Raw genomic sequence first — 15,083 nt, forward strand, 5'->3', positions numbered from 1 at the left:
ATGATAAACACCATTAGCAAGGAGGTTCACATAGGGTGGTGGCAGTGGTACAATCTAGGACAGAAAATAAAAATAAAAAGAGCAAAAGCAGACAACAGGAGGCAGCTACCCCAATAAAGACATCATTATTCCTTGCACAGGTTTTGACCTTGAGTTAGTTTTCAGACCTGGAAGCATGAACTAGGGAGGTGCCTGGGTGCCCAGGTGGTAGGACCCTGCAGTACCATGGCAGTAAGACACCGAAATGATGCCCCAGGACTTCATCCAATTGAATTGCATCCAACAGACTCCAGAATGAGGTGCTGAGCTCAGTGAGATGTCTTCTGAGGAATCATTCAGGAAGAAGACAAAATGGTAATACAGCAAGAACTCAGCTGAGTAAAGAAAAGATCCATAGAAAAAGAACAGGGAGAATACACATAATTGTGAATGTTCTTGCCTCTGGGTAACAGCTTATGAGCATCCTTTGTCCTGATTCTTCATGCACTTTGTGTCCTTTCCATAGTGTCCACCGAGACCATGCAGACACTCAAGAGTCAGCTGAGGCCCTGGCCGGTTGGCTCAGTGGTGGAGCGTCGGCCTGATGTGCAGAAGTCCCGGGTTCGATTCCCGGCCAGGGCACACAGGAGAAGCGCCCATCTGCTTCTCCACCCCTCCCCCCCTCCTTCCTCTCTGTCTCTCTCTTCCTCCTCCCGCAGCCGAGGCTCCATTGGAGCAAAGATGGCCCGGGCGCTGGGGATGGCTCCTAGGCCTCTGCCCCAGGCTCGCTAAAGTGACTCTGGTCGCAGCAGAGCGATGCCCCGGAGGGGCAGAGCATTGCCCCCTGGTGGGCAGAGCGTCGCCCCTGGTGTGCATGAGGGTGGATCCCGGTCCGGCGCATGTGGGAGTTGTCTGACTGTCTCTCCACTTTCTAGCTTCAGAAAAATACAAAAAAAAAAAAAAAAAAAAGAGTCAGCTGAATAGGTCTTCTGCACAGGGCACATTAGTCCACCCACTAGAAGCTTGTAACCATGGTTATATGAAGGCACTGCATGCTCCAGGTCCCACACAGCCTAGCTGTCAACAAATGAGCAGGGTGGTATGTTGGCTGAGCCCCAGCATGATGTTTGGAGAACCACCCACAAGCTAGGGAGGGCCTGAAGCACCAGCTTATTTGTTCAGAGAATAGGACAGTAAAGAACACGCAGAAGAAGAGACCAGGAATAATGGAAATGTGGGAATGAGTACCCCCCCAAGTGAGGGGGTGCCAGTTTACAGACACTTCCAAGCTTCCGACTTGGCTGAGCCATGTTCTGTGAGCAGGCCCCACACCTAACCAATGCGTCCAAGTCACCTGTCTGTATCTGCAGGTTCCCTGTGGTGCAGTTTCTTCCCATAGCCATGGAGTGCCAGGAGGGCAGAACCAGAATTAAATATGGCTCTCAGGTTAGGCCACTTGATCTGGCATGTGCAAGGAGGGACACGACCGAACAGAGCTGCCCAGAGGACAGAAAGGATGGCAGGGCCAGTGGTGCACGCATCTTGAAACAGGCCACAGGAGGCTCAGGAATCCAAATGGGAGAGCTGGGGCAGAGGAAACAAGGCTTGCTGCCTTCTCACAACTGCAAGCCTAGCCCGGGCCTCTTGCATCATTCCAGGACACAGAACTAAGGCCAAGTGGTGACCCAGTGAAGTACAGAGACAAGGAGCCCTTCCCCACAGGCAGAGTGCTAGACGCAAGGGCACCTCCTCCCAGGGGACCTCTCATGGGAGGTTGCGGGCAGCCTCCAGCAGGAAGGGCAGTGGGACAGTCTCTGACCTGTGGGGTCCCTCACAATTTGGAGTCCAAAGCAGGTCTGCAAAGAAGAAACCAGTCCCTAAGAGGCAGGAGGAGGAATCTGAAACACAAACCACCAAGGCGGGATTAGCACACAAGCTTCCCAATGTGTGTCCACAATGCGAAACGCAAAAGAGCAGCTCAGTGGATGATGGGCCACAGGCAGTTCTTGGAGGAGGAAGTGGCACCTGCCAAGAAGTAGAGGGGGGAAACCAGGAAGTTGAGTCAAGCAGCCTGGTGCTGCCACAAAACCTGTGTCGGGAGCAAACTGGAACAATCTCAGGACCTTGGAGCCAAAGAAGCAACCATGGTGGGGTGCAGAGGCAGAACACATTGTGACGTCAAGTGCTCAGATGGCCATGGTGGACCAGGAGTTCTGCAGGGTGCTACCAGGAGGAAAGGAAAGGGAGGCTGACTTTCAGCAGGTGCCCTGAGCTCCAAAAAGGAGTCTATGTCCATGGCATAGTCACCTCAAACTGCAATGGCGGCCATGGCAGAGCCTTCCTAAATGCAAGACAGGCTGAGTTATGGGGATGGAATTGCAGGCTGGGGGAGAAGCAGAGCTTGAGAACGAGTCTCTCCCCTGCCCCGGGAGACCAGTGATTGCTGTAATAGTCGGAGCAGCAGAGGCACAGTTCCTGGAAAGGAGCAGGAAAAGTCCCAAGAAGTCCCCAATGTCCTCTGACAGCTAGTGGGTCTTCAGGACACCATGAAGGGCCAAGCAGTGAAAGACAGAAGTGGCCCAGGTCTGGGAGGAGAAGGCAAACCTGCCTGCCAAGATGACCAGCGAGGGAGGGAATGAAGACCTGTCCCGACAGGACTTTGTTCACAAGACCACAAGATAACACAGTAATGATAAATATTTTACATATCAACACAGTAGCAGTAAATGTTATACATATCAAAGACATTCCCAAATCTTCTAGGGTCTACCACCTATCCCTGTCGCCACAATAGTGGTTAATGGAATGTTTAGCTTAGGATAAGGAGAGAAGCTAAATGAAATTACCTTTGCTAAAAGTGTTGGGGATAGCTTATTAGCCCCCACTTGCTTAGTTTACAACTTTTTTTTTTTGTATTTTTCTGAAGCTGGAAACGGGGAGAGACAGTCAGACAGACCCCCGCATGCGCTCGACCGGGATCCACCCGGCACGCCCAACAGGGGCAAAGCTCTGCCCACCAGGGGGTGATGCTCTGCCCCTCCAGGGCGTCGCTCTACCATGACCAGAGCCACTCTAGCGCCTGGGGCAGAGGCCAAGGAGCCACCCCAAGCACCCGGGCCATCTTTGCTCCAATGGAGCCTTGGCTGCGGGAGGGGAAGAGAGAGACAGAGAAGAAGGAGGCGGGGGGTGGAGAAGTAAATGGGCACTTCTCCTGTGTGCCCTGGCCAGGAATTGACCCTGGTCCCCCGCATGCCAGGCCGATGCTCTACCGCTGAGCCAACTGGCCAAGGCCTTTTCTTTTTTTTTTTGTATTTTTCTGAAGCTGAAAACGGGGACAGACAGTCAGACAAACTCCCGCATGCGCCCGACCAGGATCCACCCGGCATGTCCACCAGGGGCAAGGCTCAGTCCACCAGGGGGCGATGCTCTGCCTCTCGGGCGTCACTCTGCCGCGACTGGAGCCACTCTAGCGCCTGGGGCAGAGGCCAAGGAGCCATCCCCAGCGCCCGGGACATCTTTGTTCCAATGGAGCCTTGGCTGCGGGAGGGGAAGAGAGAGACAGAGAGGAAGGAGGGGGGGGGTGGAGAAGCAAATGGGTGCTTCTCCTGTGTGCCCTGGCCGGGAATCAAACCCAGGTCACCCGCACGCCAGGCCGATGCTCTACCGCTGAGCTAACGGGCCAGGGCTAGTTTACAAGTTTTATACATATAAAGAATTTCAAAAGGGATGATTATTAGAAAGCATATAAAATGTTACAGAAGACAAGTTTTTCAAGCAATGGGAATGGGCTCATGATATCTTTGTCTATTGGTATACTTCACTCTCCCTCTAGTGATTCCAGGAAGGAGGAAGAGTATTTTTTAATTAATATATGTAAACATTGTTTCCAAAAGGCTCTTAAGGAAGGGGAAGAGGAAGTTTTCATATAAACTCTATCTTCTTCTTGTTTGTTTTTTTTTCCTCAGAAAGGAGGAGTAAGGGGACCTGACTCTTCCTTTTAAAATACTAATGTTAACAATTTTTGCAATTCCTTGGTACCTTATCACATGATAAGGTTACATGAGGGGGACATGAGAAAATATTCATGGATACTGGAAATATCCAAATATTTTATCTGATTAGTGGTTACATTAATGTTTACATATGAAAAAAAATCAAGCTCTATACCTAAGATTTGTACATTTTACTGTACGTAAGTTATGCCTCAATAACATAGGTAAAATAAGTGTAGGAAATAGGAAACAAAATATGAGATTCAATTAAGAAGAGCAACCTCTTTTTAAGTTATAGAAATGGAAAAGAAAAGGTGGAAGGGGAAAATTATTAAATATACATTAGAAAAATAACTTCGGAGCTAAGTAAAAAAACTGAGTTCAGTATGAAATGGCTTATTAAGTGTGTGGCACAATGAACGAAAACATATCCAAGTCATGCAAATTTCTGTGAATGTTCAGAACACCAAGGATAAAAAGGGTTCTAAAAGCTTTCAGAGATTAAAAAATTTTCCAAAATAAATCAGTGTGAAGTTTTATACATTGCTAAACAGTCAAACAGGATGAGAATATAATAAAGACTTTTCAGACATTCAAGAATCGAAAAACTTACCACCTATTCAACCCTTTCTTAGGAGGTTACTTGTGGATGTAGACTAGCAACCCAAAGAAGCATGGAAAATTACCATCACTATCAGTGTTATCAATAAAAAATATATGTGCTATATATAATACATATAATAATATTACATATTACATTATATATATGATAATATATATTATAACATATATCATGTACAGCCATGTGCCACAGAATGATGTTTTGGTCAACAATGGATAGCATATAGGATTGTGGTCCCATAAGATTATAATGGAGCTTAACTTCCTTTAAGAAATGAAAGAATATGTGGTTCAGGAGGAATTTTCTTCTTTAACAGGAGCAATATCTGTGGGTCTTGGCAATAGATTCCCTCTCATCTAAAACACGTCACTTTTGAGTGCATAAAATCAGTAAGCTACTGACCTGTTTGAACACAGAAAAGCCTGTCCCCTCAGTTTGACATATTCAGAGGGCACTACAGGCCTTCCAGATATAGTCTGATGGTCTTCAGAGTACATTGCTGTAAATTCTTTGTTGAGGACTAAAGATCCTGTTAAGGACACAGATCCACAGGGGCTACTTTAACAAGTATTAAATACTGGGGCCACTTAAGTAAAAACTTTCTGCAGTCGCAGGGAGCCAATCTGTCCCTGTACTTTGGAAATGACTTCAGGTTGTAATGATGCAAAGTATAGGTAAGTTATATTTCTTCCATAAATTCAATGCCAGAGAAAGCCCTTTTTGCCAGAGAAAGTAAATGGGACAAAATCAAGTTTCCAAACTCAAATTATCAAGTCCTCAGGTCCATACCCTCTTCATGTAAAACAACTATTTTCAAAATGAATATCACAAAGTTCCTTAATCTGACCACTGCTTCCACATGTAATAGCCAAAACCACACAGCCCTGACAATCCCCTATGTTCCTTTATCTCTCCATCATGATTTCTTATTCCTACTGATCCTCAGGCCACCTTTCATGTCCCCTTGATAATTACTTTTATAGTGATGTAGACTCTATAATCTTTGTACAACATCAGGGTGGTTAACTCTTTCGGGACTGGCATGAAATTTCTGGCATACCTGCCGTTGTAAACCACTGAACTTTACCCAGCCAGTTTCTCCTCAAATTTTCCAATTCATTCAGTCTGCATCTGTGTACACAGAGCAGCATTGACAGCTTTGATATTCCATATCTGAACTTGTTGAAAGGATGAAGGGAGAGGGATTGTGGAATCATGTTTATAAAGTCTACAGTAACATACAGTAATGTCTTAAGCCTTTACATTCACACACCACTCAATCACTGACTCACCCACAGCAACTTCAAGTGCTGCAAGCTCCACACATGGTAAATGTTCTCTAGAGGAGTACACTTTTTTGAATATTTTTCTTGTATTTTAACTGTACTTTTTCTATATTTAGATACATAAAGAGCTAACTAACCACTGTGTTACAATTGTGTACAGTAGTCAGTACAGTAACATGCTATACGGGTTTGTATCCAGGAGCAACAGACTATAGCCCAGGTATGCTGTAGGCTATACTGTCTAGGTTCCTTTAAGAGATCTTGATGATATTTGCACAATGGCAAAATCACCTAACTAAGCATCTCAGAATGTATGCCTGTCTTTAAGGGATGCATGCTTGTATATTACCATATATATCACATACATCACATATATGGATATATATAAAATCCTCCATGTACAATAACTGAGCATCAGGCCTAAATATTAACCAGTCCAGACTTGATTTATATACAGAAGGACAATTATATATATATATGTGTGTGTGTGTGTGTGTGTATGTATATATATATATAAGTTAGACACTCTGAGAGCAAGATCTCCAGGAAATCAAAGGATTTCATTGAACATATAATACAACTGAGATATTGGAAGAATTCAAGTATATGCCAAAAGCATAGAGTGTCTGAAATTAAACAACAAAAGTCTCTAAACGTGTCTGTACAAATACTAAGCAACCAGTTCAAATTGGAACAGAAGTCAGTGACTCCCAGTAGGAATGGGATGGTTTTTCCCCGGCTGGGTAACTCAGTTGGTAAGAAAATCCATTGGATACACCAAGGTTGCAGTTCAATCCTCGGTCAGGTCACACACACAAGAATTAACCAATGAAGCCATAAATTTTTGAAACAATAAATTGGTGTTTTTTTCTCTCCCTTTTCTTCTCTCTCTAAAAATCAATATATATATATATATATATATATATATATATATTTCAGAATTAGATGGATAGTGGGTGATTAGCTCAGTTGGTTAAGAGCATCATACTAAAACAACAAAGTTGTAGTTTCGATCACCAGTCAGAGCACACACGGGAAGAAACTAAAAATTGCACGACTGAGTGGAACAAATGCTTCCCTTCCCCCTCCTCGCTCTCTCCCTTCCTCTCTATGTCTCTCTTAAAATCAATAAAAATTAAGCCCTGGCCAGTCAGCTCAGTAGGTTGGAGTGTCATCCCATAGTGTGGAGGTTACCTGTTTGATTCCCCAGTAAGGCTTGATGTTCCTGTATCTCTCTCTCCCTGCCTCTCTCAAAATAAATAAGCAAAATAAAAAATAAAAGTAAATAAAGAAAGAACGAATGGTTTCTAAAACATAAACCAAGAAGCTGAAAGACATTATGGCTACAGCTATAAGAAGGCTATATTTCAAAATCAGAGACTTCTAAATCACACAACACCCCAGAATTGTTTGCTTGAACTCAGACTTTATGTGACTCCACTAAGAATCATAAAGGCCTGGGGATTTCCTGAAACAAGATGGTGAGCAGATTGTAACAGATATAAATGATTCGCATACCCATTCTTGCCAAGGGCCTTTTTCATCCCATTTCCACCAATGGAAACTGTGGTTGATCCCAAAGGACATCTTACATCTCAATGCAGTTAAGCAGGATTGAGGTATCCAGCCACCTAAGATGACTCAGTCAGGACCTCAGTCCTGCCTCTCTCAGGAAGAGCATTTCTGATGACAGAGGGCTAGAAAGAGTACACACCTCCAGAGACCCTGGCCCTCTGTAAAGTCCTCAGCAAATGTTGGCTCTTACTGGAATTAGTTTCACTTGTGCACAATGCCTCACCCAAAATTCTTGGGGCCAAGTGAATTTCAGAATCAGAAAGATGACAAGGGGCACAGACAACACATCAGTAACAACTTTTGCAGGGTTTAGCAAACACATTGACATCTCCGCAGTGAAACACCATGTGGGTCAGATAAAGAAAATTCAGAATTCTACAAACTGCTTTGTATCATCCATTTTGGCTTTTACCATCAAAAGAATTTGTCAAGCTTACAAAACCACTTTTGGTTACCAAAACTTTATGGATGATGGAATTACAGCTAGAAGATTATGTACCTATAATATCCAAGGAAGTGGGCTCACAATGCTTCCCACATGGACAAGGAAAGAGGCTTAAGCTTTATTTATTCCTAGCACTGATACAACCCTCACTTCTCAAATCCTTTCAGTTTGAGTCAGTTTTACACTACCTTCCCATTGGCCTCAGAAGCCACTATAAATCTTTAGTCATAATCCATGGAGAGTACATGACTCCCCATCCAGGCCATAACTTAGATCAGGGGTCCCCAAACTACGGCCCGTGGGCCACATGCGGCCCCCTGAGACCATTTATCTGGCCCCTGCTGCACTACCGGAAGGGGCACCTCTTTCATTAGTGGTCATCCGCATTCTGTGCTTCTGGAGTCCTGTATGTGGCGGCATCGCTCACGTACAGTACTACTTCCAGTGACGCGGGACACACATGTCACGGCTCCGGAAGCGCGTCATATCACTAGTTACGGATAGCAGTGACAAATATGGAACCGGACATTGACCATCTTATTAGCCAAAAGCAGGCCCATAGTTCCCATTGAAATACTGGTCAGTTTGTTGATTTAAATTTACTTGTTCTTTATTTTAAATATTGTATTTGTTCCAGTTTTGTTTTTTTACTTTAAAATAAGATATGTGCAGTGTACATAGGGATTTGTTCATAGTTTTTTTTTATAGTCCAGCTCTTCAGCGGTCTGAGGGACAGTGAACTGGCCCCCTGTGTAAAAAGTTTGCGGACCCCTGCCTTAGATCAAGGGTTCAATGGTGTCAATGTTCTTCATTATCCTTTGTAAGCTAGATGCTTTCCACTGTCTGCCTATCTCTCATCTACAGGCTTCATGACACGGGCCACACACTTGTGTTCTTTTCTACCTCACAAAGCCTTCTAGGGAAAACAGAGATCTTTTCAATCACCATTAGTAGTTGAGTGCTTTATGCTTTACAGATGGCTACTATATGAATCCTGCCATGTTTTCCTCATCCCCATAAAACAGAATGAAAAATATTATTGCTTCCTAGGGGGATACTTTTACATTGTACTCATCTTTCAGATGAGAAAATCGGACTCAGACAAATAAAGCGATTTGCTTAGACACATTCCTGCAGTGGTGGTTCCAGGAATCAATACCAGGTTTGTAACCTTAGAATAAAATTTCTGTTTCCTGCCATGCTGCTTCTGCGGAGGACGGGAGCCTGACCAGCCTTCTCTGAGTAGGTAAAGAACTCAAGCATTTGCAAAACACACAGAGACACACAGACACCCCTGAATAGGCAGTAAATGAAACATCACAACATTTCAAAATCTCAATAGCTCCTATGTCAGCAATCAAGCAGTAGACCTGAATTCCTCATTCCAGATTGGGAACACACCACAAAAGTGTCTGCTCCAGAGACGAACATTCTCAGTTCTCTGAATGTATCTGGCCCTTTCAGGCAGCATTTCTCCCATGTCACACCTAAGATGACCCTTTTTATTTTCAAGGTCCAGTACAAATGGCCCTTGTCTCTGAAGCCTTCCACATCATCTTGCCCTGAACCAGAAGTTTCTTTCTCTTCCTGTCACCTAACCTAATTCAACCTCGTTTCACATTCTGCAGTTTAAAGGTCAGACTGAAAGGTACACCCTCCAGCCCTGAGTGACACAGAAAGGAATACACACTTGTGTACAAGTACCTTCAAAGAGTCTCTTAAAGGGCACCTGTGAGCTAAAATAATCAATTCTAACCAGATCTTTGCTCTCCTTATAGGCATGTTTACAGGGATACTCAGATGTCTGCTTATACAGGCCCTGGGAAGAGAAGCTCTTCCTGGCTCAGGAACTGCCCAATGCACAAGATGCCGGCCATGGGGTAGAGTGGACTTCTACCCATGGAAAGGAGGCTGCTGCCCTATATGTGCTACCTGGCATACACCCATTCCTGGGATAGCAATTCCAGCTGCTGGTTCAACCATTCCCTCAATACAGACTGTAAGTACTCAGATGCTGTGAGGGCTGATCACTGAGCCCAGTGTGGAACTCTGATGATGACCCTGGCTGTGCAGCTCCCTGAGGGGCTGGTAGAGATTGTCAGGCATACATCACAGGCTTAGAAGACATCTTGCCTATCCCTGCTTCCTCCCTGTTCCCTCAGTGGGTATCAGTCTCCAATAAGCGTTTGGATTCCCAACTCCTTCTCAGCATCGGTTTCCTGAAAGAATCAACCGAAGATGGCTGGTTCTAGAGTGGTCCCCCAAAAGGATGTAAAGGTAGGGTCATGGTGCATGAATGCTCCTCACCCACCCCACTGGAAATGAGGACTCCATCCTGGGGGCAGGCGCTCTGCAGACAGCCTGAGCACAACGTGACAAACAGCAAAGCTGCTAGAAATGTCACGTCAGACCTCTTCACTGGACTTGAAAGCTAAGAGGAATTTCCTGGCAGGTGAGAGAATCCAGGTGTGTGGAACATATGTGAATTGAGAAAGGGCACTTTTGTGCTTTGATAGCCTGCAGGGGGATGAGAAGCTTAGGGTGAATGACAAAGAGAAAACTAAGGGACTGCCTCAACTTCTCTCCATAGCTCATAAGGTAGTCCCCATCTCAGATGGCAGACAAAGGTCAAAGCCAGGATTTGCTTGGAGTGGCTGGACTTCAACAATGCTAAAAGACAGTTGAACATTCAAGCAAGGCAGGCCCAGCACCAGAAGCCCAACTGGGAAAACGTGCATCCATGACACAAGGACCAGGGTAATCAGGGCAAAGGCCTGAGAAGATATGGACACGCCAGATTTCTCTGAAAGTCTGAATCTGTGACAGCAGCCCAGCATTCCCCAAAAAGACCTGAGGCACGCACCCCGCACCTGAGGGAGCAAAAAGTGATGCATTATCTTTCCCCAAAGGTGCCCTCCAACCCTGGAGGAAGGGACTGGCAGTGCTACTACTGGGAAGATATCAGGAAAACCAAGAAGGTGGCAGCCTACTGCCAGGCAGGACCCAACCAGAGTGAAGTCACCATACAAAGCCAGGATTTGCAGGCCCTCCTAAGGGAGGAAAGGGACCACACCTCCACTACCCAGAAACTCCAATAGAGGTCCTGGGAGGCACTGAAGAGCAAGAAACAGGCTCATGATGATAAACACCATTAGCAAGGAGGTTCACATAGGGTGGTGGCAGTGGTACAATCTAGGACAGAAAATAAAAATAAAAGAGCAAAAGCAGACAACAGGAGGCAGCTACCCCAATAAAGACATCATTATTCCTTGCACAGGTTTTGACCTTGAGTTAGTTTTCAGACCTGGAAGCATGAACTAGGGAGGTGCCTGGGTGCCCAGGTGGTAGGACCCTGCAGTACCATGGCAGTAAGACACCGAAATGATGCCCCAGGACTTCATCCAATTGAATTGCATCCAACAGACTCCAGAATGAGGTGCTGAGCTCAGTGAGATGTCTTCTGAGGAATCATTCAGGAAGAAGACAAAATGGTAATACAGCAAGAACTCAGCTGAGTAAAGAAAAGATCCATAGAAAAAGAACAGGGAGAATACACATAATTGTGAATGTTCTTGCCTCTGGGTAACAGCTTATGAGCATCCTTTGTCCTGATTCTTCATGCACTTTGTGTCCTTTCCATAGTGTCCACCAAGACCATGCAGACACTCAAGAGTCAGCTGAGGCCCTGGCCGGTTGGCTCAGTGGTGGAGCGTCGGCCTGGTGTGCAGAAGTCCCGGGTTCGATTCCCGGCCAGGGCACACAGGAGAAGCCCCATCTGCTTCTCCACCCCTCCCCCTCTCCTTCCTCTCTGTCTCTCTCTTCCCCCTCCCGCAGCCGAGGCTCCATTGGAGCAAAGATGGCCCGGGCGCTGGGGATGGCTCCTAGGCCTCTGCCCCAGGCTCGCTAAAGTGACTCTGGTCGCAGCAGAGCGATGCCCCGGAGGGGCAGAGCATTTCCCCCTGGTGGGCAGAGCGTCGCCCCTGGTGTGCATGAGGGTGGATCCTGGTCCGGCGCATGTGGGAGTTGTCTGACTGTCTCTCCACTTTCTAGCTTCAGAAAAATACAAAAAAAAAAAAAAAAAAAGAGTCAGCTGAATAGGTCTTCTGCACAGGGCGCATTAGTCCACCCACTAGAAGATTGTAACCATGGTTATGTGAAGGCACTGCATGCTCCAGGTCCCACACAGCCTAGCTGTCAACAAATGAGCAGGGTGGTATGTTGGCTGAGCCCCAGCATGATGTTTGGAGAACCACCCACAAGCTAGGGAGGGCCTGGAGCACCAGCTTATTTGTTCAGAGCCTAGGACAGTAAAGAACAGGCAGAAGAAGAGACCAGGAATAATGGAAACCTGGGAATGAGGACCCCCCCAAGTGAGGGGGTGCCAGTTTACAGACACTTCCAAGCTTCCGACTTGGCTGAGCCATGTTCTGTGAGCAGGCCCCACACCTAACCAATGCGTCCAAGTCACCTGTCTGTATCTGCAGGTTCCCTGTGGTGCAGTTTCTTCCCATAGCCTTGGAGTGCCGGGAGGGCAGAACCAGAATTAAATATGGCTCTCAGGTTAGGCCACTTGATCTGGCATGTGCAAGGAGGGACACGACCGAACAGAGCTGCCCAGAGAACAGAGAGGATGGCAGGGCCAGTGGTGCACGCATCTTGAAACAGGCCACAGGAGGCTCAGGAATCCAAACGGGAGAGCTGGGGCAGAGGAAACAAGGCTTGCTGACTTCCCACAACTGCAAGCCTACCCCGGGCCTCTTGCATCATTCCAGGACACAGAACTAAGGCCAAGTGGTGACCCAGTGAAGTACAGAGACAAGGAGCCCTTCCCCACAGGCAGAGTGCTAGACGCAAGGGCACCTCCTCCCAAGGGACCTCTCATGGGAGGTTGCGGGCAGCCTCCAGCAGGAAGGGCAGTGGGACAGTCTCTGACCTGTGGGGTCCCTCACAATTTGGAGTCCAAAGCAGGTCTGCAAAGAAGAAATCAGTCCCTAAGAGGCAGGAGGAGGAATCTGAAACACAAACCACCAAGGCGGGATTAGCACACAAGCTTCCCAATGTGTGTCCACAATGCGAAACGCAAAAGAGCAGCTCAGTGGATGATGGGCCACAGGCAGTTCTTGGAGGAGGAAGTGGCACCTGCCAAGAAGTAGAGGGGGGAAACCAGGAAGTTGAGTCAAGCAGCCTGGTGCTGCCACAAAACCTGTGTCGGGAGCAAACTGGAACAATCTCAGGACCTCAGAGCCAAAGAGGCAACCATGGTGGGGTGCAGAGGCAGAACACATTGTGACGTCAAGTGCTCAGATGGCCATGGTGGACCAGGAGTTCTGCAGAGTGCTACCAGGAGGACAGGAAAGGGAGGCTGACTTTCAGCAGGTGCCCTGAGCTCCAAAAAGGAGGCTATGTCCATGGCACAGTCACCTCAAAATGCAATGGTGGACATGGCAGAGACTTCCTAAATGGAAGACAGGCTGAGTTATGGGGATGGAATTGCAGGCTGGGGGAGAAGCAGAGCTTGAGAAGGAGTCTCTCCCCTGCTCTGGGAGACCAGTGATTGCTGTAATAGTCGGAGCAGCAGAGGCACAGTTGCTGGGAAGGAGCAGGAAAAGTCCCAAGAAGTCCCCATTGTCCTCCGACAGCTGGTGGGTCTTCAGGGCACCATGAAGGGCCAAGCAGTGGAAGACAGGAGTGGCCCAGGTCTGGGAGGAGAAGGCAAACCTGCCTGCCAAGACGACCAGCGAGGGAGGGAATGAAGACCTGTCCCTGACAGGACTTTGTTCACGAGAGGGGATGGGTAGCAGCTGGTGAAGGGAATGTCACCTGGATGTCAGAAATCTGATCATTTTAGAGTTCTGTGACAACTTTTTATATGTGCTGAAAATCACGACTGAGTTGAGTTGCAACTCATTCCTTTCAGAGGGGCAGCCAAACAACTACCCACCCCTAACTGCAACATGGCCAAGCCACCCTTCCTGGGTCCACCAAGCTGGTAGCAACTGGGTCTTGTGGCCCCGACCCCTGAACTTCCCCTTCATCAGACTCCACTGCTCACCTTTACTCTTCTGCTCCCCGGGGGAGAGATCTACTCCTTGTTCTCAGGTTAAACGTGAAGGCCAGAAAAGGGATTCCTGCACGGGCAGCTACAGAGTGTAAGTCTCTAGCTTGCTGGGCACGTTATATTTCTTCAAACAACAGGATTTGGGAGAAACGCTGCAAGTCAGACATTCAGGAAACCCTCTTCCATGTCCTGAAACCTCTACGAGAGGTTCTGGAGTGTTCGGCAGCAGCTGGTAAACCCTTCTAGGGGAGAGGAGCTGAGGAGCGGAGTCCGGGATGGATGGATCTGGACCTGGTGAGCAGGAAAGACCCCTGCCACCTTGAGGCCTAAATCCCATGAACGTACCCTTTGCCCCTCTCCTCATGGCCAGTATTTCTGTTACCTCCAGCTTCTGCAAGGAGAGAGTAGGTGCAGCCCATAGGAGGATAATTTCTCTGTTAATTCAACATTTACACAGCAACTACTGAGGCCTCAACCCAGTTTACAAAAACCAGTAAGACACAGCCCCGCCCTCAAAGAACTCGGAGTCCCTGAGAGCGCCCAGACTCTCAGAGGAAAGCAGCTACAGCCCTGGAAGATAAAGAGCTCAGTGACGGAAACTGGGTGGGAAGGAACAGTGTGCCACCAGTATGGGTAAGATCAGAAGCTGATGCTTGGGTGTGGGGTAAGGAAGGGGATGTTGCAGTTGTACCTGGAAGGACAGGAGTCCGCCAGGACAGGAGGAGGCAGGCTTGCCAGGCCTCGGAAATCAGAGCAGTCAAAGGGAGTGCCCCTAGAAAGCGTGCAGGAGCAGAGGGTGCAGGGACTCCACAGCAGAGTGAGCCCAGAGTGTTGGGCAATGAGGGGGAGCTGGGACCACTGCAAGGCCCTCCCATGACCTTCTGGAGTTTGAGCTTAAACAAGAGAGGACTGACTGGACAGGGTTTTCAGTCTGGTGTTGATGAAGATAGATGTGCACGTTGGAGTGCCCACTGTAGAAGGGAAGACAGGGGCGTCCGGGCCATTGGGGAGGCTCAGGTAATAGCACTGGCCCCAGACCATGAAGCCTGAACTCAGGGAGTAGCAGTGCGGACGAGAAGGAAGATCACTTATCCTGATCAGGCATTTTAGAGCCAGGGACAGAGGA

At 47.4% G+C, this 15,083-nt stretch overlaps 1 non-coding gene across 1 annotated transcript; it reads left to right on the forward strand.

The window, feature by feature from the left end:
* Nucleotides 1-545: 545 nt before the first annotated feature.
* On the forward strand, nt 546-621 carry TRNAI-GAU (transfer RNA isoleucine (anticodon GAU)). Its single transcript has one exon. It is a non-coding gene; the product is annotated as a tRNA-Ile (tRNA).
* The last annotated feature ends 14,462 nt before the right edge of the window (nt 622-15,083 follow it).

Source organism: Saccopteryx bilineata, chromosome X (assembly GCF_036850765.1).
Source record: "Saccopteryx bilineata isolate mSacBil1 chromosome X, mSacBil1_pri_phased_curated, whole genome shotgun sequence".
Taxonomy (NCBI): domain Eukaryota; kingdom Metazoa; phylum Chordata; class Mammalia; order Chiroptera; family Emballonuridae; genus Saccopteryx; species Saccopteryx bilineata.